At 57.8% G+C, this 24,434-nt stretch overlaps 1 protein-coding gene across 1 annotated transcript in view; it reads left to right on the top strand.

Moving 5' to 3' along the window:
- LOC135893069 (immunoglobulin superfamily member 1-like) overlaps nt 1-24,434 on the top strand; it is a 127,762-nt gene that overhangs the window by 70,057 nt on the left and 33,271 nt on the right. The window lies entirely within an intron of this gene.

Below are 24,434 nucleotides of genomic sequence, written 5' to 3'. Positions count from 1 at the left end.
CCCGTTCGAGAACAGGACCCCGGCCTTCCGTGACGCCCGAGCCCGCAAGCTCGAAAAATATGCCCCCCTGGCTGACACCCTGCGGTCAAAGGGATACGAGGTACACATAGACGCCCTGCTTGTCGGGGCCCTGGGTGCCTGGGACCCATGCAACGAGCGAGTGCTGAGGACCTGTGGAGTGGGCCGCCACTACGCACGGCTCATGAGACGCCTAATGGTCTCAGACACTATCCGTTGGTCACGGGACATTTACACGGAACATATCACCGGCCACCGACAATACCAAGAATGAGCCGCTTGGACCTCGCCCACCTGCGACGGAGAAGGGGCCCGTATCCCCCCCCCTTTTTTTTTTTTTAAATCTCCTGAACCCCGAACCCACCCAACCCCACCGGCTGCCGCCATTACCGAGAGCGAGCCGGGGAGACCCCCCCCCCACTGAACATCACTCCCCTGAGCCTCGAACCCTCCCCACCCCACCCCACCGGCCGCCGACAATGCCGAGAGCGAGCCAGGGAGACCTCACCCACCTACACGGGGGAAGGGACCTTACCCCCTGAGCCCCAGCACCACCCAACCTCACCGGCCACCGCCAATGCCAAGAGTGAGCCGGTGGAGACCTCGCCCACCCGCAAGGGGACAGGGACCTAGTAACCCCCCCCCCCACCCTGCTGGGCCTTCTCCCCTGAACCCAGAACCTACCCAAACTAACTGACTACCACCACGTGAGGGTCGCCCCACCACCATTACCCAGCCCACCTACTTATACCCATGACTATTTATACCCTGTGTGGATGATTGACCCTCACCGATTACCACCTGTGTCTAGATCCCACCCACTGCCTACCCCCCCATTGGAGACATTACAGTCTATATGTATTATGTGTGCTGCACAACCCCAGCATAACAACATCCCCCCCATACTCTGTATGTTCCCCCCAATGATTGACAACTGACTCTTCAAAACCTTTTGTACCGTTTATTTTAAATATTCACTAATAAAAATTTAAATCACTATTATTCAATAAATAACTTTGATGGTTAAGTTGGTTGCTTCTCTCTCTTTTCTGAACTTTACTCTTTTGTGTTTTTAGCTTCCCCCATTCACTCTACAGCAACACTTCTTTTACCTAAGCTAAAGATCCCTGTAGCGCCCAAAATACTGTGGGGTTTGCTCATCAAGTAGGTTACTGCCAGTACAATTGTGTTGGGGGAGTGGGGATAGGGACGTGCTGAATCTGGGACGCATAAGGGTAACAGCTTGAAAGTGCTGCTTGACCCAGTCCATGGAGCCCAGGGGCATATAAGGAGAGACAGCTTGAAAGTGCTGCTTCCTCCAGCCCAGTGAGTCCAGAGACATATAAGGGGTCAGCTTGACAGTGCTGATTGACCCGGTCCGCTCAGACTTGCTCTGTTAATATATGTGTTGGTGTGTGGGTGTTCATCCGGTTCTGGGGCTGGAGTAACCCAGCCCTAGGGACCCTAGGTCCTGCAGGATAGCTCCATTGGGAGGGGACGTGCAGAAGGGAGAAGTAGAGCTCCATATAAACACACAAGTGACACAAGCAGCACATTGATAGAATTACAGAACCCCCACTCCCCGAAGAGTAACCCGAATAAATGAGGATACCCCAAAGTAAAGGGCAAATCTGGTAACATCGGAGAGCGAGTGTGACCCTTGGGGGGGGGCTGTCACACCGAAGGGGGGTCTCCCAGGGGCCATACAGAGCCAAGAGAGCACAGGGCCCGGGAGTCTGAGACGGGGTCGGCGGGTACATGGGATGGGGGTAGAGGGCTCTCACGGAGTCCCCGGGCGATGCTCTGGAACTGCTCCCCACAAAGCCAGTCAGGACTCTGGGGAGCCTCCTCTCCCTCGGAGCAGACTGTCTTCAGGGCAAGAAGCTCACACGGCTTCATCTCCTGGGTCTGACCTTGGAGCATTCAGCATATGCCCCTCCGTGTGCTTCCCACAGCGAGTCCACCCAGGCGGGGTCTTGGGGAAGCCAGAGGGTCCTGCACCCCCACTTCACAGTCTGATGTTACTCTCAGCCATCCAGTAAAACAGAGGTTTATTAGATGACAGGAACTCGGTCTAAAACAGAGCTTGTAGGTACAAAGAACCGGACCCCTCAGCTGGATCCATCCTGGGGTCCCGTGAGCCAGACAACCCCGTCTGCCCTCACTCCTAGTCCCCAGTCTGCTCCAAACTGAAACCCACTCACGCCCCTCCTTCTCTGGGCTTTTTGTCTTTTTCCCCGGCCAGGAGGTCACCTGATCTCTTGGTTCACCTTTAGCTATTTCCTTGCAGGGGGGAAGGGCCATTTGTTGCCAGGGAGACAGAGGGTCAGTGATTTATGCACACTGGCCTTTATCCCACCACCTAGAGACTTAAGAAATGCATAGGGGAAACTGAGGCACACACACAGTATTCAGCGGAAACATTAAGAAGAGTCCCACTTCGTCACAGGGGCAGAGGTTTGAGAGGAGACAGGACAGTCTGGGGGATGGGGCTGGAGGGGCAACGGGAAAGGCGGGGCCTGGAGGGGAGACAGTATGGGTGCTGGGTGAGGGGAGACAGGATGGGCGGTGGGTGAGGGGAGACAGGACGGGTGTGGGGGTGCGGGGCTCCCCTCTCACAGAGTCAGGGTTGGTGGGTGGGGTGGAGGGGATTTGATTTCCCGCCAAAACTCCGGCTGAGTGGAGCACCTCTGGCCGGCTGGAGGGGAGCGAGGGGCAGGCCAGGCACAGCGGGGTGTTTGCACGGGAGTGCCCGTGGGGCTGAGTAAACTTTTAGTATTAAGGATGGAGGGGGGAGGGGAAAAGAGGAGCTGAACCCTGAACCTTCTCCCCAGAACTCTTTTTAACCTCTTAATATTGACCCTGGGGGGCTGAGATCAGAACCCTGCTCACAGGTTCCCTGTGGATGCAGTGAGGTGTCTGTTAGCCCTGGAGCTGTCCCTGGGGCTGGGTGCTAAGGGCAGGTTACAGACACACGGGGAGGGGTTTGTGTCTCCCCATCTCACTCCTGTTTGTGTGTGAAGACAGAGCTCCCTGCGCCCGGACCCTCCATCTCCATCAGCCCCAGCGGGGTGATCGCCCTGGGGGGAACCGTCACCATCCGCTGTCGGGGCCAGGAGGTTATTTCTGTATAAAGGTGGAATCCAAATCTGGGACCTGGATGCTGCTGGGGATGAATTCACCATCCCCAGCACGGAGCATCGCACGATGTCCCCACTCCCAGCCCCACACCCAGCCAGACCCGCTGGGGTCTCTGGGTCGATAGGACGCTCACAGCCAGGCTCTGTCCTGAGCTCTGGGCCCAGCAGAGGGGACGCCCAGCCGGGGAGCAGGTACGAGGTCACTGGGGGGTTCCCAGCTGCTGGATATTCGGGGCAGAGGGAGGGGGGATCCCAGCCCCCAGGGGGAGCTGCAGAGCAAGAGGCTCTCCCAGGGGGATGCTTCCCTGATTGCTCCGGCTCTGGGGATGCACAGAGGAGTCGGGGCCCAGGGGCTGCCCAGCCGGCCCCGCCCCCAGCCTGTGACTGCATTCCAGGGCTGGCTGTGTGATGCCCACCTGGGCTGGGGGCTGCTGGATTAAAGAGCAGTGGGAGCTGCGCTTCTTGGCTGCTCAGCAGGAGTCTGGAAACAGCTGCTGTGGGGAGAACCCCAAGGATTCCCGGGCAGCTGAAGTGGGGGGAGCTCGAGCCCGGGACAGTATGGGGGGGGTGTTTGGGTGGAGGAGGAAGAAAACTGCAGGGTACAGCAGGGAGCAGCTCCCTCCACACCCCAGAGAGCTTCCTGCAGAAACCTATGGTAGGTAGAGTTTGGAGGGAGGCTGCCAAGTGCTGGGAGAGAGACACCAGCAGCCAGTGAGATGTGACGAAGTTGGGGATTTTTGCAGTGTTTTACATGAATAGTGTGTATGCGCCTCCGTTTCCCTGTGTGCTGCATGTGTAACAAGGTGGTGGGAGAGGCTTGTTGGTGCAGAGGACCAGGTGTGACCTCGCCTAGCAACCAGAACCCCCGGACATCAGCCTGAAGATGGGGAACCCTAACAACTGGTGTCCTGGAGACTAAGAGGCCCAGCCCAGCTTGGCAGTCAGCTTGTTCTGGCCAGTGGGAGGACAAAGGGCTGTGGAGAGAGGACCCCGGTGACCTGACCAGCCAGTTCCAGCCTGAGGGGAACAAAGGACGGAAGGGAGAGGGCCCCAGCAACCTGTTTACCTGGGACGAAGATAAAGGACAGGGGAGGAGCTGTTGGGGCTGGTGATATCAGGGCCTCTGGACTCGGGGGAGAGAGCAGGCAGAGCCCACCTGGATGCAAGGGAGACTTGGATGTGCTGTGCTGAGGGAGGCCAGGCCTGAGGCCCTGAGAGTTTCCTATGCTGGGTTCAGAAGCTCAATAAACCCTCCTGTTTTACGCTGGCTGAGAGTCGCTCCGGGCTAGAGATCAGGGTTGCATTATTCCCTCTGGGAGTGGAGGCCCCAGGGGTCCAGAGCAAGTGGACTCTCTGAGGGTCCCACATCAAGAGACAGGCGTGCTAAGGCTCAGAGACGTGCGGTTCCAGGAGGCTAAGGGGCTATACCCCCGAGAGTGAGAGGAACCACTCCCCACGGGGCCAAGAGTGGGCACAACCTGTGAGTCCATGTCCTGAGGTAATAACCGGCACCAGAAATGAAGGGACCCAGCGAGCGGGGAGCCAGTGGAAAGGGACCCGGTGGTCGAGCTGTGTCATCGAAGGGTGCCAGGCACGGAGCTGGCAGGGAGAACGTCCGGTTGAGAAGGGACAGAGATGGCAGGAACAGGAGGAGGCAGACAGAGGAAAGACAGAGGCATGAGGGGGAAAGTTACAGGAAGAACCGAGCAGTGAAACAAGAGGAAAAACAATGAAAGAGTCTCCAAGTTACCTAAGAAATTGTTACAAAACTGCGAGAGAAGTTGTGACGAACTGGGACTGTTCTTACTGTGGTCTGTGAATGCTGACAGGGGAGTGTGGCTAGGATAGGCTGCATTGGGGAATGGGAGACTGACCTACGGAGAATACCTGAGCATGTAACATGAGAACCCAGGAGGGGGCTGGGGCCAGGTGACACCTTTGCCCGGGAAACTGAACAAAGGCTGTGGGAGGGGTCGCTGACGGCAGAGTCTTGGAAGCTGGCTGTTGAGGTGGCTGGCAGGCAGGGAGGGCTCTGACCTCTGGAGGAGGGCTGGGGTGCCCGAGGACCCCAAGATGGACCTAACTGAGGGGTATCCTGTTGTCTGTGCCTGCAAGACCTGTCTCAGACTGTATTCCCGTCGTCTAAATAAACCTTCTGCTTTACTGGCTGGCTGAGAGTCATGGTGAATCGCAGGAAGCCGGGGGTGCAGGGCCCTGAGTCCCCCCGTACTCCGTGACAACTGGTGGTAGCGGTGGGATCTACTGCACCCCGTGGACGGCGCTTCCGGCAGTAAGTGACTGGGGAGCAGTAAAACGAAGGGGGATTGACGGGGATCAGGCGTGCTGAAGAGTCAGAGAGAGACGGTTATCACCCCTGGGAGTGTGTGACCAGCGAGAAGGACTTTTGCAGTAACAGGGTCCCCCGGGGGATCGCAGCGAGTGGTCCCAGGGGCAGAGGAGTCTGCAGCTCGACCCTGGCAGAGAGGTGGTGACCTCGAGAAGGGCTGGCACACTAGGGGTCTCCCTGGAGACTGTGGGGAGCGGTGAGCACACAGGCCTGTGAGTGGCCAGCAGGAAGATGTATGCCAAGCGGCTTAAGAGCGACCTGGTGGAGCTGTGCAAGCAGAGGGGGGTGCGCATTGGGAGGCTCACCAAAGAACAGCTCATTGCCCAGCTGGAGAAGGGAGATCGCGCGAATGAACTGATCCCTGTCTCTGAGGGAAGCAGCCTGGCAGATGCAGCGCAGGCCCCAGTGTCTGTCCCATCTGGGAGTGGTCAGCCGGCTGCTGAGGGCTTCCCGAGACCCCTCCTCCCTATGCCTAGGGGAAGGGTGGGGAGGAGCCCAGCAAATACCGAGGGCGCAGGGACCCCCCCGGCCAGCAGGGGATCCTCCAGGCAACGCTCGCCGGCCAGCAGGGGATCCTCCCGGCCACGCGCAGCATCCGTGGAGCGGAATGGGCTGGAATGGGAGATAGAGCTGAAACTGAGAGAGCTGGAGGATCGTGAACAACAGAGACAGCATGAACGGGAGGAGAAAGAGAAACTGAGGCAGCATGAACGGGAGGAGAATGAGAGACACAGGCAGCATGAGGAGAGACAGAGGCTTCATGAACTGGAGCTGGCCAGGCTGAAGGGCCATGAGCCCCCGGCTGCGGTGAGTGAGGGGGGACCCAGGACTGCACGGAGCTTTGATAAGTGCATCCTGGCCCCACGTAAGGAGGGGGAGGACATGGATGACTTCCTGGATGCCTTTGAGACGGCCTGCGAGCTGCACCAGCTTGATCCTGTAGACAGACTCCGGGTTCTCACCCCCTTACTGGACCCCAAAGCCGTGGCATTGTACCGCCAACTGGAAGAGGCGGAAAAAGGGGACTATGAACTATTCAAAAAGGCCCTGCTACGTGAGTTTGGGCTGACTTCTGAGATGTACCGGGAAAGGTTCCGGAGTCAGGATAAAACCCCTGAGATCTCATATCTGCAACTAGCCGTCCGCATGGAAGGATACGCCAGCAAGTGGGCTGATGGGGCCCAGACAAAGGAGGACCTGGTTAAACTGCTGGTACTGGAGCAACTGTATGAGCGGTGCCCATCCGACCTGAGGCTGTGGTTGGTGGACAAAAAGCCAGAGAACCCGCGACATGCAGGCCGGCTGGCCGATGAGTTTGTAAAGAGCCGGTCAGGGGATAACAGGGAGGAGTCCCAAAGGAACAGTCCCACCACAACGCAAAGAGAGAGTCACCATGGGACCTCCCAGCGGGAAAATACGGAAAACCCCCATCAAAGGGGAACATCCGGCGTCAGGGCCATCCGACCCACTCGAGGGGACCCATGGGACATGGGCTGCTATCACTGTGGCCAAAGAGGCCACATACGGGCCCAGTGCCCCAGGCTCCGGGACAGACTGAGCAGACCAAACCCACAGAGGGTTGACTGGGTAGAGACCCAGCCGGGCGAGAGGCAGCACTCCCAGGGAAGGGGGGCTGGCAGAGTACCACCTGCTAAGGAGGGAGGAGAGCTCCAGGCCAGCTCCTCTGAGGGGCTGGATGCTCCAGACTCAGGGTTTTTGGTTTATACGGTGGGCGCGGGGCTGTCCCTCCGGAGAGAGTACCTTGTTCCCCTGGAGATGGATGGGAGGAAGGTCAATGGATACTGGGATACGGGCGCAGAGGTGACGCTGGCCCGGCCCGAGGTGGTGCCCCCAGATCAGGTGGTGCCCAACACCTACCTGACTCTGACGGGGGTGGGCGGGACACCAGTCAAAGTGCCCGTGGCGAGGGTACACCTGAAGTGGGGGGCCAAGGTGGGCCCCAAGGATGTGGGGGTACACCCGTATTTGCCCACTGAGGTGTTGATGGGGGGGGACCTGGAGGACTGGCCCAGCAACCCCCAGAATGCACTGGCTGTGACCCGCAGTCAGAGCCGGCGAGGAGCACTGCGCCCTGGCCTTGGGGAGGGGGCCTTGCCCGAGGCGCAGGACCCTAACCTGGTGGGGAGGGAATGCCCAGGGACACGGCTCAGGGAGGCTGCGGCTTCAGACCCAGCCGGCAAGAGAGAGCAGGTGGCCATCCCTGCCCCAGCTGCTGAGTTCCAGGCCGAGGTGCAGAAAGATCCCTCCTTGCGGAAGATAAGGGACCTGGCCGACCTCGGTGCGGTACAGACCATGGGGAGAGGTGGCCGGAAAAGGTTCCTGTGGGAGAAGGGGTTCCTGTACCGAGAATGGGCTCCCCCAGGGAAAATGGAGTCAGGGGGGATCAGGAGGCAGCTGGTGGTACCCCAGAAATATCGCCGCCAGCTGCTGTGCCGGGCCCATGACACCCCCCTCTCAGGGCACCAGGGAACCTGGCGTACCCAGCAGAGGCTGCTACGGAGCTCTTACTGGCCTGGGGTCTTTGTTACTGTCCGGCAGTACTGCCGATCCTGTGACCCCTGTCAGAGCGGGAGGAAGGCCCGGGACAAGGGGAAAATGGCTTTAGGACCCTTGCCCAGCGTAGAGGAGCCTTTGCGGAGGGTGGCCAAGGTTAAAAGGGGGGCTCTGAACCAAGAGAACCCAAACCACCGACCTCCAGACTGGAGCGCTGGGAGAAGACCCCAGCCCAGTTGGAACCCCAGGGGTATTGGGGTGGGAAAAGGGCACAGGCCGCATAACCCTTCCCACACGCGAACTACGAGTGCCATCGAGTACCCCCAACCTAAGGGGGGGCGTGAAGCTGGAGGGGCCTGCTGTAATCCTCACCAAGGAATGGGAGGGATGCTGGGGCATCCATGGGAACGGGGGTAGGTTCGAACTTCCCCGGGTCACTGGCTGAAGTGACCCCGCTCAGTTCGGTCTCGAAGGGGGGAGAGATGTGACGAACTGGGACTGTTCTTACTGTGGTCTGTGAATGCTAACAGGGGAGTGTGGCTAGGATAGGCTGCATTGGGGGATGGGAGACTGACCTACGGAGAATACCTGAGCATGTAACATGAGAACCCAGGAGGGGGCTGGGGCCAGGTGACACCTTTGCCCGGGAAACTGAACAAAGGCTGTGGGAGGGGTCGCTGAAGGCAGAGTCTGGGAAGCTGGCTGGTGAGGTGGCTGGCAGGCAGGGAGGGCTCTGACCTCTGGAGGGGGGCTGGGGTGCCCGAGGACCCCAAGATGGACCTAACTGAGGGGTATCCTGTTGTCTGTGCCTGCAAGACCTGTCTCGGACTGTATTCCCGTCGTCTAAATAAACCTTCTGCTTTACTGGCTGGCTGAGAGTCATGGTGAATCGCAGGAAGCCGGGGGTGCAGGGCCCTGAGTCCCCCCGTACTCCGTGACAGAAGTAAAGCACAAATGAAACGTCATGGAAATCAGCTGTGAGCAAAGAGAAAGGGGATGAAGAAATAAAGAGGAAGTGGCTGTAGCGAAAGTAAAACACCAGCACCTTCAGGTGCAGCGACAGGAAGAGAGAAATTGCCAGAGAGGGAAGGGACTGTGTGTATTCAAGAAAGCAGCGGAGGGATGTTTGTTCAGTTAAGAAGCCAACCTGTGGCATGGAGGAATAGCTGTAGTTATCTGAGCTGGAACTCAGAACAGCAAACAATGACATCACAAGAAGATGGTTCAATCAAGATATAATGGAACATCCTAAAACATTGTCCTCCGAATTTGGGACATGCCAAGGCTGAAAACAGAGAAGCCGCGAAGGGAACTTAGAGCGGTGGGGTTCTGGCCTAGTGCCTTGTACGTTCGAACTCCAGATCCTGGTGTTCCATGAATGTAAATTTTCGCCCATAAAGTTGGTTTAATTCAGCCAATGGTAGTTACTGTTCAGTCAAGGTCAGCAAGAGTTCCCAGTGTGACCTGATGAAGCAGTTCCTCCTAAACCAGCGAACTCTGATTCACTTGTGGTCATTCCCCACTGAACTGATTTCTCCTTCCCCAGCTGACTGAGATAAAACACAATTGGCCTCTAGGTTGCCTTGGCCTCTTCTTGCCCTGCCCCAGCCACCCCTCCATGGGCTCCTTCAGATGGATCCACACCGCGGCCCGTGTCTCTTGTGTCGCTAGCCCAGCTCTCTCGGGCTTGGATTCAGGGGAAAAGCATCCGGGAGACTCTCTCCTGTATCGGCCTCGTCACTGGGTCCAGGCTGTGGGGATGGGATGCAGTGACCATGCCGGGGTCTGTGTCTCACGGCCTGTCTTCTCCTGCCTGCAGAGCCCAGCTACCCCAAACCCAACATCTCCCTGCGTCCCAGCGGGCGGGTCGCCCTGGGGGAGCCGTGACCGTCTGGTGTGAGTGTCGGTGTTGGGGAGCGAGGTTCCTTCCGAATAAAGCTGGAGACCCAGACACACAGCACGTGACAGATTCTGCTGGGGACGTGGTTGAATTTCCCATCCACAAAGTGGGACTTGTCTACATGAAAACTGGACCCGAAATGACGAATCCCGTGTGGTTCCCAAGCTCCACTGGTGATCTCAGAGCAAGTCTGGGCTGTCAGAATTCATGCCCCCTGGTTTAATACAGCCCCATTTGGCAGACAAGCTCTACTTTAGCTCTATAGACACAGGGGCATCCTCCTCCGAAATAGGGACAGCCGCGCCCAGACCTACTCCGCAGTGACTCCAGGTGTGAATGGCACCTCCTGGCCTGGCTCCGCTACAGGGAAACAGGAGGAAGTGAGCCCCCACCCAATGAGGGAAGGGGGTACCTGCTCCCGAGTCACTAAATCCCCGCACCCCTGGGAATGACAGTGAGGATTGATGCTAAGTTTTTTCCACATCCTCGGTCACTAGGTTGCCTCCCTCATTCAGTAAGGGGCCCACACTTTCCTTGACTTTCTTCTTGTTGCTAACATACCTGAAGAAACCCTTCTTGTTACTCTTAACATCTCTTGCTAGCTGCAACTCCAAGTGTGATTTGGCCTTCCTGATTTCACTCCTGCATGCCTGAGCAATAGTTTTATACTCCTCCCTGGTCATTTGTCCAATCTTCCACTTCTTGTAAGCTTCTTCTTTGCGTTTAAGATCAGCAAGGATTTCACTGTTTAGCCAAGCTGGTCGCCTGCCATATTTACTATTCTTTCTACACATCGGGATGGTTTGTTCCTGCAACCGCAATAAGGATTCTTTAAAATACAGCCAGCTCTCCTGGACCCCTTTGCCCTTCATGTTATTCTCCCAGGGGATCCTGCCCATCTGTTCCCTGAGGGAGTCAAAGTCTGCTTTTCTGAAGTCCAGGGTCCGTATTCTGCTGCTCTCCTTTCTTCCTTGTGTCAGGATCCTGAACTCGACCATCTCATGGTCACTGCCTCCCAGGTTCCCATCCACTTTTGCTTCCCCTACTAATTCTTCCCTGTTTGTGAGCAGCAGGTCAAGAAAAGCTCTGCCCCTAGTTGGTTCCTCCAGCACTTGCACCAGGAAATTGTCCCCTACACTTTCCAAAAACTTCCTGGATTGTCTGTGCACCGCTGTATTGCTCTCCCAGCAGATATCAGGGTGATTAAAGTCTCCCATGAGAACCAGGGCCTGCGATCTAGCAACTTCTGCTAGTTGCCAGAAGAAAGCCTCGTCCACCTCATCCCCCTGGTCTGGTGGTCTATAGCAGACTCCGACCACGACATCACCCTTGTTGCTCACACTTCTCAACTTTATCCAGAGACACTCAGGTTTTTCTGCAGTTTCATACCGGAGCTCTGAGCAGTCATACTCCTCTCTTACATACAACGCAACTCCCCCACCTTTTCTGCCCTGCCTGTCCTTCCTGAACAGTTTATATCCATCCATGATAGTACTCCAGTCATGTGAGTTATCCCACCAAGTCTCTGTTAGTCCAATCGCATCATAGTTCCCTGACTGTGCCAGGACTTCCAGTTCTCCCTGCTTGTTTCCCAGGCTTCTTGCATTTGTGTATAGGCACTTAAGATAACTCACTGATCGTCCCTCTTTCTCAGTATGAGACAGGAGTCCTCCCCTCTTGCGCTCTCCTGCTTGTGCTTCCTCCCAGGATCCCATTTCCCCACTTACCTCAGGGCTTTGGTCTCCTTCCCCCGGTGAACCTAGTTTAAAGCCCTCCTCACTAGGTTAGCCAGCCTGCTGGCGAAGATGCTCTTCCCTCTCTTCGTTAGGTGGAGCCCGTCCCTGCCCAACACTCCTCCTTCTTGGAACACCATCCCATGGTCGAAGAATCCAAAGCCTTCTCTCCGACACCACCTGCGTAGCCATTCGTTGACTTCCACGATTCGACGGTCTCTACCCAGGCCTTTTCCTTGCACAGGGAGGATGGACGAGAACACCACTTGCGCCTCAAACCTAATTACGACTAACCTAATTGCCTTCTATGATGAGATAACTGGCTCTGTGGATGAGGGGAAAGCAGTGGATGTGTTATTCCTTGACTTTAGCAAAGCTTTTGATACGGTCTCCCACAGTATTCTTGCTGCCAAGTTAAAGAAGTATGGGCTGGATGAATGGACTGTAAGGTGGATAGAAAGCTGGCTAGATCGTCGGGCTCAACGGGTAGTGATCAATGGCTCCATGTCTAGTTGGCAGCCAGTTTCAAGCGGAGTGCCCCAAGGGTCGATCCTGGGGCCGGTTTTGTTTAATATCTTTATTAATGATCTGGAGGATGGTGTGGACTGCACTCTCAGCAAGTTTGCCGATGACACTAAACTAGGAGGCGTGGTAGATACACTAGAGGTTAGGGATCGGATACAGAGGGACCTAGACAAATTAGAGGATTGGGCCAAAAGAAACCTGATGAGGTTCAACAAGGACAAGTGCAGAGTCCTGCACTTAGGACGGAAGAATCCCATGCACAGCTACAGACTAGGGACCGAATGGCTAGGTAGCAGTTCTGCAGAAAAGGACCTAGGGGTCACAGTGGACGAGAAGCTGGATATGAGTCAACAGTGTGCTCTTGTTGCCAAGAAGGCTAACGGCATTTTGGGCTGTATAAGTAGGGGCATTGCCAGCAGATCGAGGGACGTGATCGTTCCCCTTTATTCGACATTGGTGAGGCCTCATCTGGAGTACTGTGTCCAGTTTTGGGCCCCACACTACAAGAAGGATGTGGAAAAATTGGAAAGAGTCCAGCGGAGGGCAACAAAAATGATTAGGGGTCTGGAGCGCATGACTTATGAGGAGAGGCTGAGGGAACTGGGATTGTTTAGTCTCCAGAAGAGAAGAATGAGGGGGGATTTGATAGCAGCCTTCAACTACCTGAAGGGGGGTTCCAAAGAGGATGGAACTCGGCTGTTCTCAGTGGCAGCAGATGACAGAACAAGGAGCAATGGTCTCAAGTTGCAGTGGGGGAGGTCTAGGTTGGATATTAGGAAACACTATTTCACTAGGAGGGTGGTGAAGCACTGGAATGCGTTACCTAGGGAGGTGGTGGAGTCTCCTTCCTTGGAGGTTTTTAAGGCCCGGCTTGACAAAGCCCTGGCTGGGATGATTTAGTTGGGAATTGGTCCTGCTTTGAGCAGGGGGTTGGACTAGATGACCTCCTGAGGTCCCTTCCAACCCTGATATTCTATGATTCTAAGTTGCAGGATGGGGGTGGAGTGATCGCTAAGTCACTATTTCAGCCTCTCCCACCACCCCGACGGACACTGGTTCTATTCCCACAGGGGGAACTGACCTGACCCAGCCTGGAGCGGCGCCGGATCCCACCCGCCTGGGCAGCACGGGGCCTAGGGTTGCTGCCTTCCCTAGGCCCCATGACGTCCCCCTGGCAATAGGGTGTCATGGAGTTTGGCGAAGACAAGGCCCTGCACCCCCAGCTTCCTGCGATTCCCCGTGACTCTCAGCCAGGCAGTAGAACAGAAGGTTTATTAGATGACAGGAACACAGTCCACACCAGAGCTCGTCGGCATAAACAGGACCCCCTTCGTCAGGTCCTTCTGGGTAGTAGGGAACTTGGCCCCCAACCTCAGGGTTCTCTACGATTCCCCAGCCAGACCCAAACTGAAAACCCCCTCCAGCTTTGTTCCTTTCCTGGGCCAGGAGGTCACCTGATCTCTTTGTTCTCCAACCCCTTTAGCTATCCCCTTGCAGGGGGGAAGGGCCCCGGCCATTAGTTGCCAGGAGACAGAGTGTCAGCCATTTATGCACACTGGGCCTTTGCTCTGCAACAATCTCACCCCCTAGAGACTTAAGAAATGCATAGGGGAAACTAAGGTACCCACCCAGTCCCACTTCGTCACATAGGGGACGCCCTAGAGCTGCTGTTGGGCCAGACATGCCAGACAGGAGGGTTGGGGGGCTCCACTCCTGGGGCAGCGCCAGCTGCTGATCTCCCCATCTGAGCCACCGAGTGACTCTTCCATTTCCCCCACAGAAGCCCCCCCGGGGCGCCTGGATTTCACCAATGCCCAACATTGCTCACCTGTCACTGGGCGCCATGGTCCTGCTCGTCCTGGGGCTGATCCTGGCTGAGGCCTAGTAGAGCTGCCACAGGGAGGTGCCCTAGGTGAGGTGACCCCCCTTCTGTGCCCCTTGCTCCTCGCTGGGGCTGGGCCCATGGTAACACAGGCCCCTCTAACCCGCCATCTCTCTGCATTCCCAGGAGCCTGGATCCGGCCGTGTGGAGAAGAGAATCTCCCCAGGGATGAGCCGCTTCCCCTCGGAGGGCTGAGATACCAGCACAAACCTCCTGCTCCCAAACTCCCCTGCCTCAGAGAATCCGCTCCCCATGAACAGCTCCCAACCTGACAGCAGCACCCCAGGATTGAACCCTGAACCCCACGAGCACCAGCCCCTGCAGCACCAGTTAGAGGAACTGCCCCTGTGCTGGGCTCATTGGGCTCCCCGCGGAGCAGCCCCTGGACAGCGCCAGGTCCCACTCGCTGGCTCTGCCAGGTCGATCTCTGCCCAGGGCAGTCAGTGCGGAGCGGGGATGCTGCGTCTCGTGTGGCACTAGAATAACGGCACTTACTGCCCCCCGGTGTCCATCCCCTTCCTCTCTCTGCAGCGGGGTCCCCCAGCCCCTTTTCTCTCCCCACTTTTTCCCTAGACCTCCCCCACCCTGTATTTCTATTGTACAAACCCCCAGAGCTTCCTTCTCCCCTGCCCCCCAAATCTCCCCACCCCGGGGGTGGCTGTGATACCGGAGCCTCCAAATGTCCTCTCGTGGTGGGTTCAGGCGATGAAGGTGAGTGAGAAGTTCAGGCAGCATCATGAGAACCTGGACGAATGAACGTTGGGGGGAAAGTTGGCGAGACAGAAAGACGGGATTAGTCCAACCCGAGCGGCCGCCGGACAGACCCCACGGGCTGGGCTGGGGCCCGCCTGAGACACAGGAGAAGTGAGGGAGCAGAAATCTGTGACCGAAAATTGGGGTGTTGGAAACGAGGCCTCATTGGTGGATGAAAGATTGCGGGGATGGGCTGTGCCACCCACCACCCCTAGGGGCCTGAAAGAAAGAGGCTTGCTTCACCGTCATGGCTGCCAGCCCCTGTCTCCGCGGCCCCCTGGGCCATCCGGACCCTGCTCCATGGAGGCGTCCTGAGCAGAGCGGCCGGAGAGAGGGACCCCGAGGCCATCGCCCTTCCCCCAGTTGAACCCCCAACCTGGGAGGAAACGGATCGGACTTTAACAGCAGACGCAGCGATGCCGGCTCCAGCCCAGCTCCGCTATCTCCTCTGCCCCCCCAGGACAGTCGCTAGGGTCTCCGGGGCCAGCGAGGAGATCGCCAAACCCGGGGGATTTTCTGGCTAGAGACTTGCTCCAGTGAACGGGGCCGAGGCTGGAACAAACCCCTCGTTTCACATGGCGCCTGCCACGGCTCCCCTGGTTCCTGCTCTGGTGTGTCTGTAACAGCCGGTCTCAGGGATCAGTGGGGGGTTTGCCATGGGGCTGAGCAGGCTGCAGGCTCTGGACCCCTCCCCCAGCCCGTGTTTAATGCTGTTCAGTGTGGGGCAGGGGCTGGGGCGTGTTCGCACCTTGGGCCCTTTATTGCGTCTCCAGGGCCGAGAGTGATTTAGCCGCCAGCATTTCTGGGCCTCTCCATGGCAGGTGATTTGTAGAAAGAATAGTAAATATGGGAGGTGACCAGCTTGGCTTAACAGTGAAATCCTTGCTTACCTTAAACGCAAAAAAGAAGCTTACAAGAAGTGGAAGATTGGACAAATGACCAGGGAGGAGTATAAAAATATCGCTCAGGCATGCAAGAGTGAAATCAGGAAGGCCAAATCGCACTTGGAGATTGTCACGGAGTGTGGGGGACTCAGGGCCCTGCACCCCCGGCTTCCTGTGATTCACCGTGACTCTCAGCCAGCCAGTAAAGCAGAAGGTTTATTTAGACGACAGGAATACAGTCCAAGACAGGTCTTGCAGGCACAGACAACAGGACCCCCCTCAGTTAGGTCCATCTTGGGGTCCCAGGGCACCCCAGCCCCCCTCCAGAGGTCAGAGCCCTCCCTGCCTGCCAGCCACCTCACCAGCCAGCTTCCCAGACTCTGCCTTCAGCGACCCCTCCCACAGCCTTTGTTCAGTTTCCCGGGCAAAGGTGTCACCTGGCCTTTAACCCTTTCCTGGGTTCTCATGTTACATGCTCAGGTATTCTCCGTAGGTCAGTCTCCCATCCCCCAATGCAGACTATCCTAGCCACACTCCCCTGTCAGCATTCAAAGCCCACAGTAAGAACAGTCCCAGTTCGTCACATCTCTCCCCCCTTCGAGACCGAACTGAGCGGGGTCACTTTAACCAGTGACCCAGGGAAGTTCGAACCTACCCCCGTTCCCATGGATGCCCCAGCATCCCTCCCATTCCTTGGTGAGAATTACACCAGGCCCCTCCAGTTTCACGCCCCCCCTTAGGTCGGGTGTGCTCGATGGCACTCGCAGTTCGCATGTGGGAAGGTTTATGCAGCCTGTGCCCTTTTCCCACCCCAATACCCCTGGGGTTCCAACTGGGCTGTGGTCTTCTCCCAGCGTTCCAGTCTGGAGGTCTGTGCTTCGGGCTCTCTTGGTTCAGAGCCCCCCTTTTAACCTTGGCCACCCTCCGGAAAGGCTCCTCTATGCTGGGCAAGGGTCCTAAAGCCGTTTTCCCCTTGTCCCAGGCCTTCCTCCACCTCTGACAGGGGTCACAGGATCGGCAGTACTGTCGGACAGTAACAAAGACCCCAGGCCAGTAAAAGTTCTGTAGCAGCCTCTGCTGGTTACGCCAGGTTCCCTGGTGCCCTGAGAGGGGAATGTCATGGGCCCGGTATAGCAGCTGGCGGCGATACTTCTGGGGTACCACCAGCTGCCTCCTGATCCCCCCTGACTCCATTTTCCCTGGGGGAGCCCATTCTCGGTACAGGAACCCCTTCTCCCACAGGAACCTTTTCCGGCCACCTCTCCCCATGGTCTGTACCGCGCTGAGGTCGGTCAGGTCCCTTATCTTCCGCAAGGAGGGATCTTTCTGCAACTCGGCCTGCAACTCAGAGGCTGGGACAGGGATGGCCACCTGCTCTCTCTCGCCGGCTGGGTCTGAAGCCGCAGCCTCCCTGAGCCGTGTCCCTGGGTGTTCCCTCCCCACCAGGTTAGGGTCCTGCGCCTCGGGCAAGGCACCCTCCCCAAGGTCAGGGTGCAGTGCCCCTCGCCGGCTCTGACTGCGGGTCACAACCAGTGCACCCTGGGGGTTGCTTGGCCAGTCCTCCAGGTCCCCCCCCATCAACACCTCAGTGGGCAAATACGGGTGTACCCCCACATCCTTGGGGCCCTCCTTGGCCCCCCACTTCAGGTGTACCCTCGCCACGGGCACTTTGACTGGAGTCCCGCCCATCCCCGTCAGGGTCAGGTAGATGTTGGGCACCACCTGATCTGGGGCCACCACCTCGGGCCAGGCCAGCGTCACCTCTGCGCCCGTATCCCAGTATCCATTGACCTTCCTCCCATCCACCTCCAGGGGAACAAGGTACTCTCTCCGGAGGGACAGCCCCGTGCCCACCGTATAAACCAAAAACCCTGAGTCTGGAGCATCCAGCCCCCCAGAGGAGCTGGCCTGGAGCTCTCCTCCCTCCTTAGCAGGTGGTACTCTGCCAGCCCCCCTTCCCTGGGAGTGCTGCCTCTCGCCCGGCTGGGTCTCTACCCAGTCAACCCTCTGTGGGTTCGGTCTGCTCAGTCTGTCCCGGAGCCTGGGGCACTGGGCCCGTATGTGGCCTCTCTGGCCACAGTGATAGCAGCCCATGTCCCATGGGTCCCCTTGAGTGGGTCGGATGGCCCTGACGCCGGATATTCCCCTCTGATGGGGGTTTTCCATATTTTCCCACTGGGAGGTCCCATGGTGACTCTCTCTCTGCGTTGTGGTGGGACTGTTCCTTTGGGACTCCTCCCTGTTATCCCCTGACCGGCTCTTTACAAACTCATCGGCCAGCCGGCCTGCATGTCGCGGGTTCTCAGGTTTTTTGTCCCTCAACCACAGCCTCAGGTCGGATGGACACCGCTCATACAGTTGCTCCAGTACCAGCAGTTTAACCAGGTCCTCCTTCGTCTGGGCCCCATCTGCCCACTTGCTGGCGTATCCCTCCATGCGGACGGCTAGTTGCAGATATGAGATCTCAGGGGTTTTATCCTGACTCCGGAACCTTTCCCGGTACATCTCAGTAGTCAGCCCAAACTCACATAGCAGGGCCTTTTTGAATAGTTCGTAGTCCCCTTTCTCCGCCTCTTCCAGTTGGCGGTACAATGCCACGGCTTTGGGGTCCAGTAAGGGGGTGAGAACCCGGAGTCTGTCCACAGGATCAACCTGGTGCAACTTGCAGGCCGTCTCAAAGGCATCCAGGAAGTCATCCATGTCCTCCCCCTCCTTACGTGGGGCCAGGATGCACTTATCAAAGCTCCGTGCAGTCCTGGGTCCCCCCTCACTCACCGCAGCTGGGGGCTCGCGGCCCCTCAGCCTCGCCAGCTCCAGTTCATGATGCCTCAGCCTCTGTCTCTCTTCATGCTGCCTCTGTCTCTCTTTCTCCTCCAGTTCATGATGCCTCTGTCTCTCTTCATGCTGTCTCTGTTGTTCACGATCCTCCAGCTCTCTCAGTTTTAGCTCTTTCTCCCATTCCAGCCAATTCCGCTCCACGGATGGCGCGCGTGGCCGGGAGGATCCTCTGCTGGCTGGCGAGCTTCACCGGGAGGATCCCCTGCTGGCCGGGGGGGGTCACGGCGCCCTCGGTATTTGCTGGGCTCCTCCCCACCCTTCCCCTAGGCATAGGAAGGAGGGGTCTCGGGAAGCCCTCAGCAGCCGGCTGACCACTCCCAGCTGGGACAGACACTGGGGCCTGCGCTGCATCTGCCAGGCTGCTTCCCTCAGAGACAGGGATCAGTTCATTCGAGCGATCTCCCTCCTCCAGTTGGGCAATGAGCTGTTCTTTGGTGAGCCTCCCAATGCGCAGCCCCCTCTGCTTGCACAGCTCCACCAGGTCGCTCTTAAGCCGCTTGGCATACATCTTCCTGCTGGCCACTCACAGGCCTGTGTGCCCACCGCTCCCCACAGTTTCCAGGGAGACCCCTAGTGTGCCAGCCCTTCTCGAGGTCACCACCTCTCTGCCAGGGTCGAGCTGCAGACTCCTCTGCCCCTGGGACCACTCGCTGCGATCCCCCGGGGGACCCTGTTACTGCAAAAGTCCTTCTCGCTGGTCACACACTCCCAGGGGTGATAACCGTCTCTCTCTGACTCTTCAGCATGCCTGGTCCCCGTCAATCCCCCTTTGTTTTACTGCTCCCCAGTCACTTACTGCAGGAAGTGCCGTCCACGGGGTGCAGTAGATCCCACCGCTGCCAGCAGTTGTCACGGAGTGTGGGGGACTCAGGGCCCTGCACCCCCGGCTTCCTGCGATTCACCGTGACTCTCAGCCAGCCAGTAAAGCAGAAGGTTTATTTAGACGACAGGAATACAGTCCAAGACAGGTCTTGCAGGCACAGACAACAGGACCCCCCTAAGTTAGGTCCATCTTGGGGTCCCAGGGCACCACAGCCCCCTTGGGAGGTCAGAGCCCTCTCTCCCTCCCAGCCACCTCACCAACCAGCTCCTGGAACTCTGCCTTCAGCGACCCCTCCCACAGCCTTTGTTCAGTTTCCCGGGCAAAGGTGTCACCTGGCCTTTAACCCTTTCCTGGGTTCTCATGTTACATGCTCAGGTATTCTCCGTAGGTCAGTCTCCCATCCCCCAATGCAGACTATCCTAGCCACACTCCCCTGTCAGCATTCAAAGCCCACAGTAAGAACAGTCCCAGTTCGTCACAGAGATGCAGCTAGCAAGAGATGTTAAGAGTAACAAGAATGGTTTCTTCAGGTATGTTAGCAACAAGAAGAAAGTCAAGGAAAGTGTGGGCCCCTTACTGAATGAGGGAGGCAACCTAGTGACAAAGGATGTGAAAAAGCTAATGTACTCAATGCTTTTTTTGCCTCTGTCTTCACAAACAAGGTCAGCTCCCAGACTGCTGGACTGGGCAGCACAGTATGGGGAGAAGGTGACCAGCCCTCCGTGGAGTAAGAAGTGGTTCGGGACTATTTAGAAAAACTGGATGAGCACAAATCCATGGGGCCGGATGCGCTGCATCTGAGGGTGCTAAAGGAGTTGGCGGATGTGATTGCAGAGCCATTGGCCATCATCTTTGGAAACTCATGGCGATCGGGGGAGGTCCCGGATGACTGGAAAAAGGCTAATGTAGTGCCCATCTTTAAAAAAGGGAAGAAGGAGGATCCAGGGAACTACAGGCCAGTCAGCCTCACCTCAGTCCCTGGAAAAATCATGGAGCAGGTCCTCAAGGAATCAATTATGAAACACTTAGAGGAGAGGAAAGTGATCAGGAACAGTCAGCATGGATTCACCAAGGGGAAGTCATGCCTGACTAACCTAATTGCCTTCTATGATGAGATAACTGGCTCTGTGGATGAGGGGAAAGCAGTGGATGTGTTATTCCTTGACTTTAGCAAAGCTTTTGATACGGTCTCCCACAGTATTCTTGCTGCCAAGTTAAAGAAGTATGGGCTGGATGAATGGACTGTAAGGTGGATAGAAAGCTGGCTAGATCATCGGGCTCAACGGGTAGTGATCAATGGCTCCATGTCTAGTTGGCAGCCGGTTTCAAGCGGAGTGCCCCAAGGGTCGGTCCTGGGGCCGGTTTTGTTTAATATCTTTATTAATGATCTGGAGGATGGTGTGGACTGCACTCTCAGCAAGTTTGCAGATAACACTAAAGTGGGAGGCGTGGTAGATACGCTGGAGGGTAGGGATCGGATACAGAGGGACCTAGACAAATTAGAGGATTGGGCCAAAAAAAACCTGATGAGGTTCAACAAGGACAAGTGCAGAGTCCTGCACTTAGGATGGAAGAATCCCATGCACTGCTACAGACTAGGGACCGAATGGCTAGGTAGCAGTTCTGCAGAAAAGGACCTAGGGGTTGTGACGAAGTGGGGGGTTTTCTTGTTTTCTGTGGAGTTTCAATGGTTTGCATGCGGAGGGGGTGGGACTCAGTTTCCCTGGGTGATACTGGTTTAACGAGGTGAGGGGAGAGGGAGTGTGTTTTGCAGAGGACCGGAGAGAGGACGTGGGGACCCAGCCGGTGGCCGGGACGATGGATACCCCAGCGACCGGTGACCTGGCGACCTGGTGACCCAGAAGCCCAGCTGAGGAGACGCAGCCGGTTCTGGCCAGTGGGAGGACAATGGGCTGCAGAGTGAGGACCCAGTGACCTAACCAGCCAGTTCCAGCCAGAGGGAGAAGCAGGAGAGGAGGCCCCGGTTTACTACCCTGTTTACCTGGAGCGAAGACAATGGACAGAGGCGGGGCCTGGGGCCGGGGATCTCGGATGCCCAGCGGTGAGCAGGGGGGCTCTGGGCTGGAGAGGGGGAGCAGGCAGAGCCCACCTGGATGCAGAGAGACTGGGATGTGCTGGGCTGAGGGAGGCCAGGCCTGAGGGTCAGAGAGTTTCCTGTGCTGTGTTCAACTCTCAATAAACCCTTCTGTTTCATGCTGGCTGAGAGTCACTCCGGTCTAGAGAACAGGGTTGCATCAACCCCTTCGGGGGTGGAGGCCCCGGGGGTCCAGAGCGAGTGGACTCCCTGAGGGGGCCCACGGCAGAGACAGACGTGCTAAGGCTCAGAGAGGTGCGGATCCAGGAGGTGGAGGGGCCGGACCCCGAGAGAGAGTGGACCCGCGAGAAGGGCTGTCTCACTAAAAGGGGCACCCCCCCACGGACCGCACGGGGCCAAGAGTGGGCACGATCTGTGAGTCCGTGACAACGTGGTGTCAGAAGTGGGATGTTTCGCGGATGCACCCTGTGGACGTTGGCTGCGGGCGCAGGCGCTTTGCAGTGAGTAGCTGCCAGCGATAGAACGAGGGTATTGAACGGAACCAGCCTGGAGATGGCCTATAACCAGCTCCGTAAGAGTGACCTGGCACGTCTCTGCAGGGAGAGGGGGCTGAGCATGGGGAGGCTCACTAAGGAGCAGCTGATTGCTCAGCTTGTAGAGAATGACCCGTCTGACGCGCAGGCTCCAGACCCCAGGGGGGCTCCCGGGGTGCCCGGAAAGCCGGGGAGTAGCCGTGGGGGCAGTCTGTGTAGTGACCGGGAGTGGGTCAGACCTGACTCCCGAGTCAGTACAGGGAGACCCCAGACAGGTTCCTCCCTCGAGGAGCTGCGGAGATTGGAGCTGCAGCTGAAAGCAAAGGAGCTGGAGCTAGAGGATCGGAGGCTGGTGGACAGAGAGAGAGAATGAGCGGACCGTGCAGAACAGCGGAAGCACGAGTTGGAGATGGACGAGAGGCGGGCCAAGAGGGCCTGCCGCGGGGTAAGTGGGGAAGGGCCCCGAGACGCCAGTGGTGTGGGGAATCTAGACACCAAACTGCTGCCCCAGTTCAAGGAGGTGGGGGGGGATATTGATGCCTACCTCACAGCCTTTGAGAAGGCTTGTGAACTGAACCAGATTGACCCCGCAGACAGGCTTCGCTGTCTGACCCCCGTGCTGGGTCCCAAAGCCATACAGGCGTTCAGCCAAGTGGATGGTGTTGAGACGGGGGACTACGACCTGTTCAAACAGGCTTTGCGGCTGAAGTTTGAACTGACCCCCGAGGCGTACAGGAAACGATTCTGGGGTGTACGCAAGGCCTCAGGTGTCTCTTACAAGGAGGTCACCAACTTGATGGGGGAATATCTCCGCAAGTGGGGGAAGGGCGCAGGGGCCACTACCGCAGAGGATGTGTATAACCTGGTGGGGTTGGAGCAGCTGTATGACATCTGCCCTCCGGACCTTAAGATGTGGCTAGTGGACCGGAAGCCCAAAGATCTGCGCCGTGCAGGGGCGCTGGCAGATGAGTTCGTGGACAGTAGATTGGGGGTAGGGGGGAGACCCACATCAGGGACCCATAAGGGGAGTCACCCTGAGCCCTCTCAAAGGTGGGACTCCAGGAAGCCCAACTCAGGGGTGCCCGGGACTGCCGGGGCGGGGCGACCCCCCTCGTGGGACTTGAGGGACCTGAGGTGTAATTACTGTGGCCAAAAGGGGCACAAGGTGGCACAGTGCCTGAAGATGAAGGAAATGGCAGCCAAGCAGAACCCGCGGGGTGTTAACTGGGTGGAAGCCCACCAAGAGGGGGCACCGCCGGGCCCAGGGGCTGCAGTTGAGAGGGCCGTGCCAGGGGGAGGGGACCGCCAGGCCAGGCCAGCAGGGGAAGGCGGGGCCCCAGGTCCAGAGCACCCATACCCAATCCGCTGGGTGAGCGTGGGACAGGCCCCAGGTAACAATCGCCACATCATCCCCATTGAGGTGGGGGGGAGACGTATCCAGGGGTTCTGGGACACGGGTGCAGAGGTGACGCTGGCGCGGTCCGAGGTGGTGGACCCAGACCAGCTAGTGCCCGATACCTACCTGACCCTGAGGGGAGTGTTTGGGCCCCCCGTCAAGGTGCCTGTAGCGAGAATACTCCTGAAATGGGGGGCTAAGGAGGGACCCAAAGAGGCTGGGGTGCACGACCACCTGCCTACCGAGGTGCTAATGGGTAATGACTTGGAGAATTGGCCGGATGACACTCATAGTACCCTGGTCCTTACCCGGAGCAGAGCCAGCGAGGGGCGCGGGACCTCCCGAGGGGGGGGGCTGAAGCGCCAAGGGTAGGGCTCAACAGGGCTGGGCCGGAGCCTCCATCCCAGGGTGGGGAAACTGAGGCACCACCAGCCAGGGCTGTAGCCTCAGACCCAGCAGCTGAATTCCAAACGGAGATGCAGGTGGATCCCTCCCTGGAGAAACTGAGGGCCCTGGCTAGCCACGACAGTGCAGGATCCCAGGGGGAGGACTGCCGGGAGTGATTCCTGTGGGAAAGGGGATTCCTGTACCGGGAATAGACTGGTTCAGGGCGAACTGAATCTTGGAAAGCCAGGAGGCAGTTGGTGGTTCCCCAGAGGTACCGCCACAAACTGTTGTTCTTGGCCCACGATATCCCCCTTTCGGGGCATCAGGGCATCCGGCACACCAGGCAGAGGCTGCTGCAGAACTTTTACTGGCCCGGGGTCTTTGACGCGGTCCAACAGTATTGCAGGACCTGTGACTCCTGCCAGAGGGTGCGGAAGGCCCGGGATAAGTGTAAAGCCCCGCTGAGACCTTTGCCTATCATAGAAGAGCCTTTCCAGAAGGTGGCCATGGACATAGTGGGGCCCCTCAGCAGGGTGACCCAGTCAGGGAAGAAATAGATCCTGGTGGTGGTAGATTTTGCTCGGCGCTACCCCGAGGCGGTGGCCTTGTCCTCTATCGAGGCAGACACCGTGGCAGACGCGCTGCTGACCATCTTCAGCAGAGTGGGGTTCCCCAAGGAGGTCCTTACAGACCAGGGGTCTAACT

The sequence above is a fragment of the Emys orbicularis genome, chromosome 21, assembly GCF_028017835.1.
Source record: "Emys orbicularis isolate rEmyOrb1 chromosome 21, rEmyOrb1.hap1, whole genome shotgun sequence".
Classification (NCBI taxonomy): Eukaryota; Metazoa; Chordata; order Testudines; family Emydidae; genus Emys; species Emys orbicularis.
Note: the sequence above shows the minus strand (reverse complement) of the source record. Positions and strands in the feature narration are given on the sequence as shown.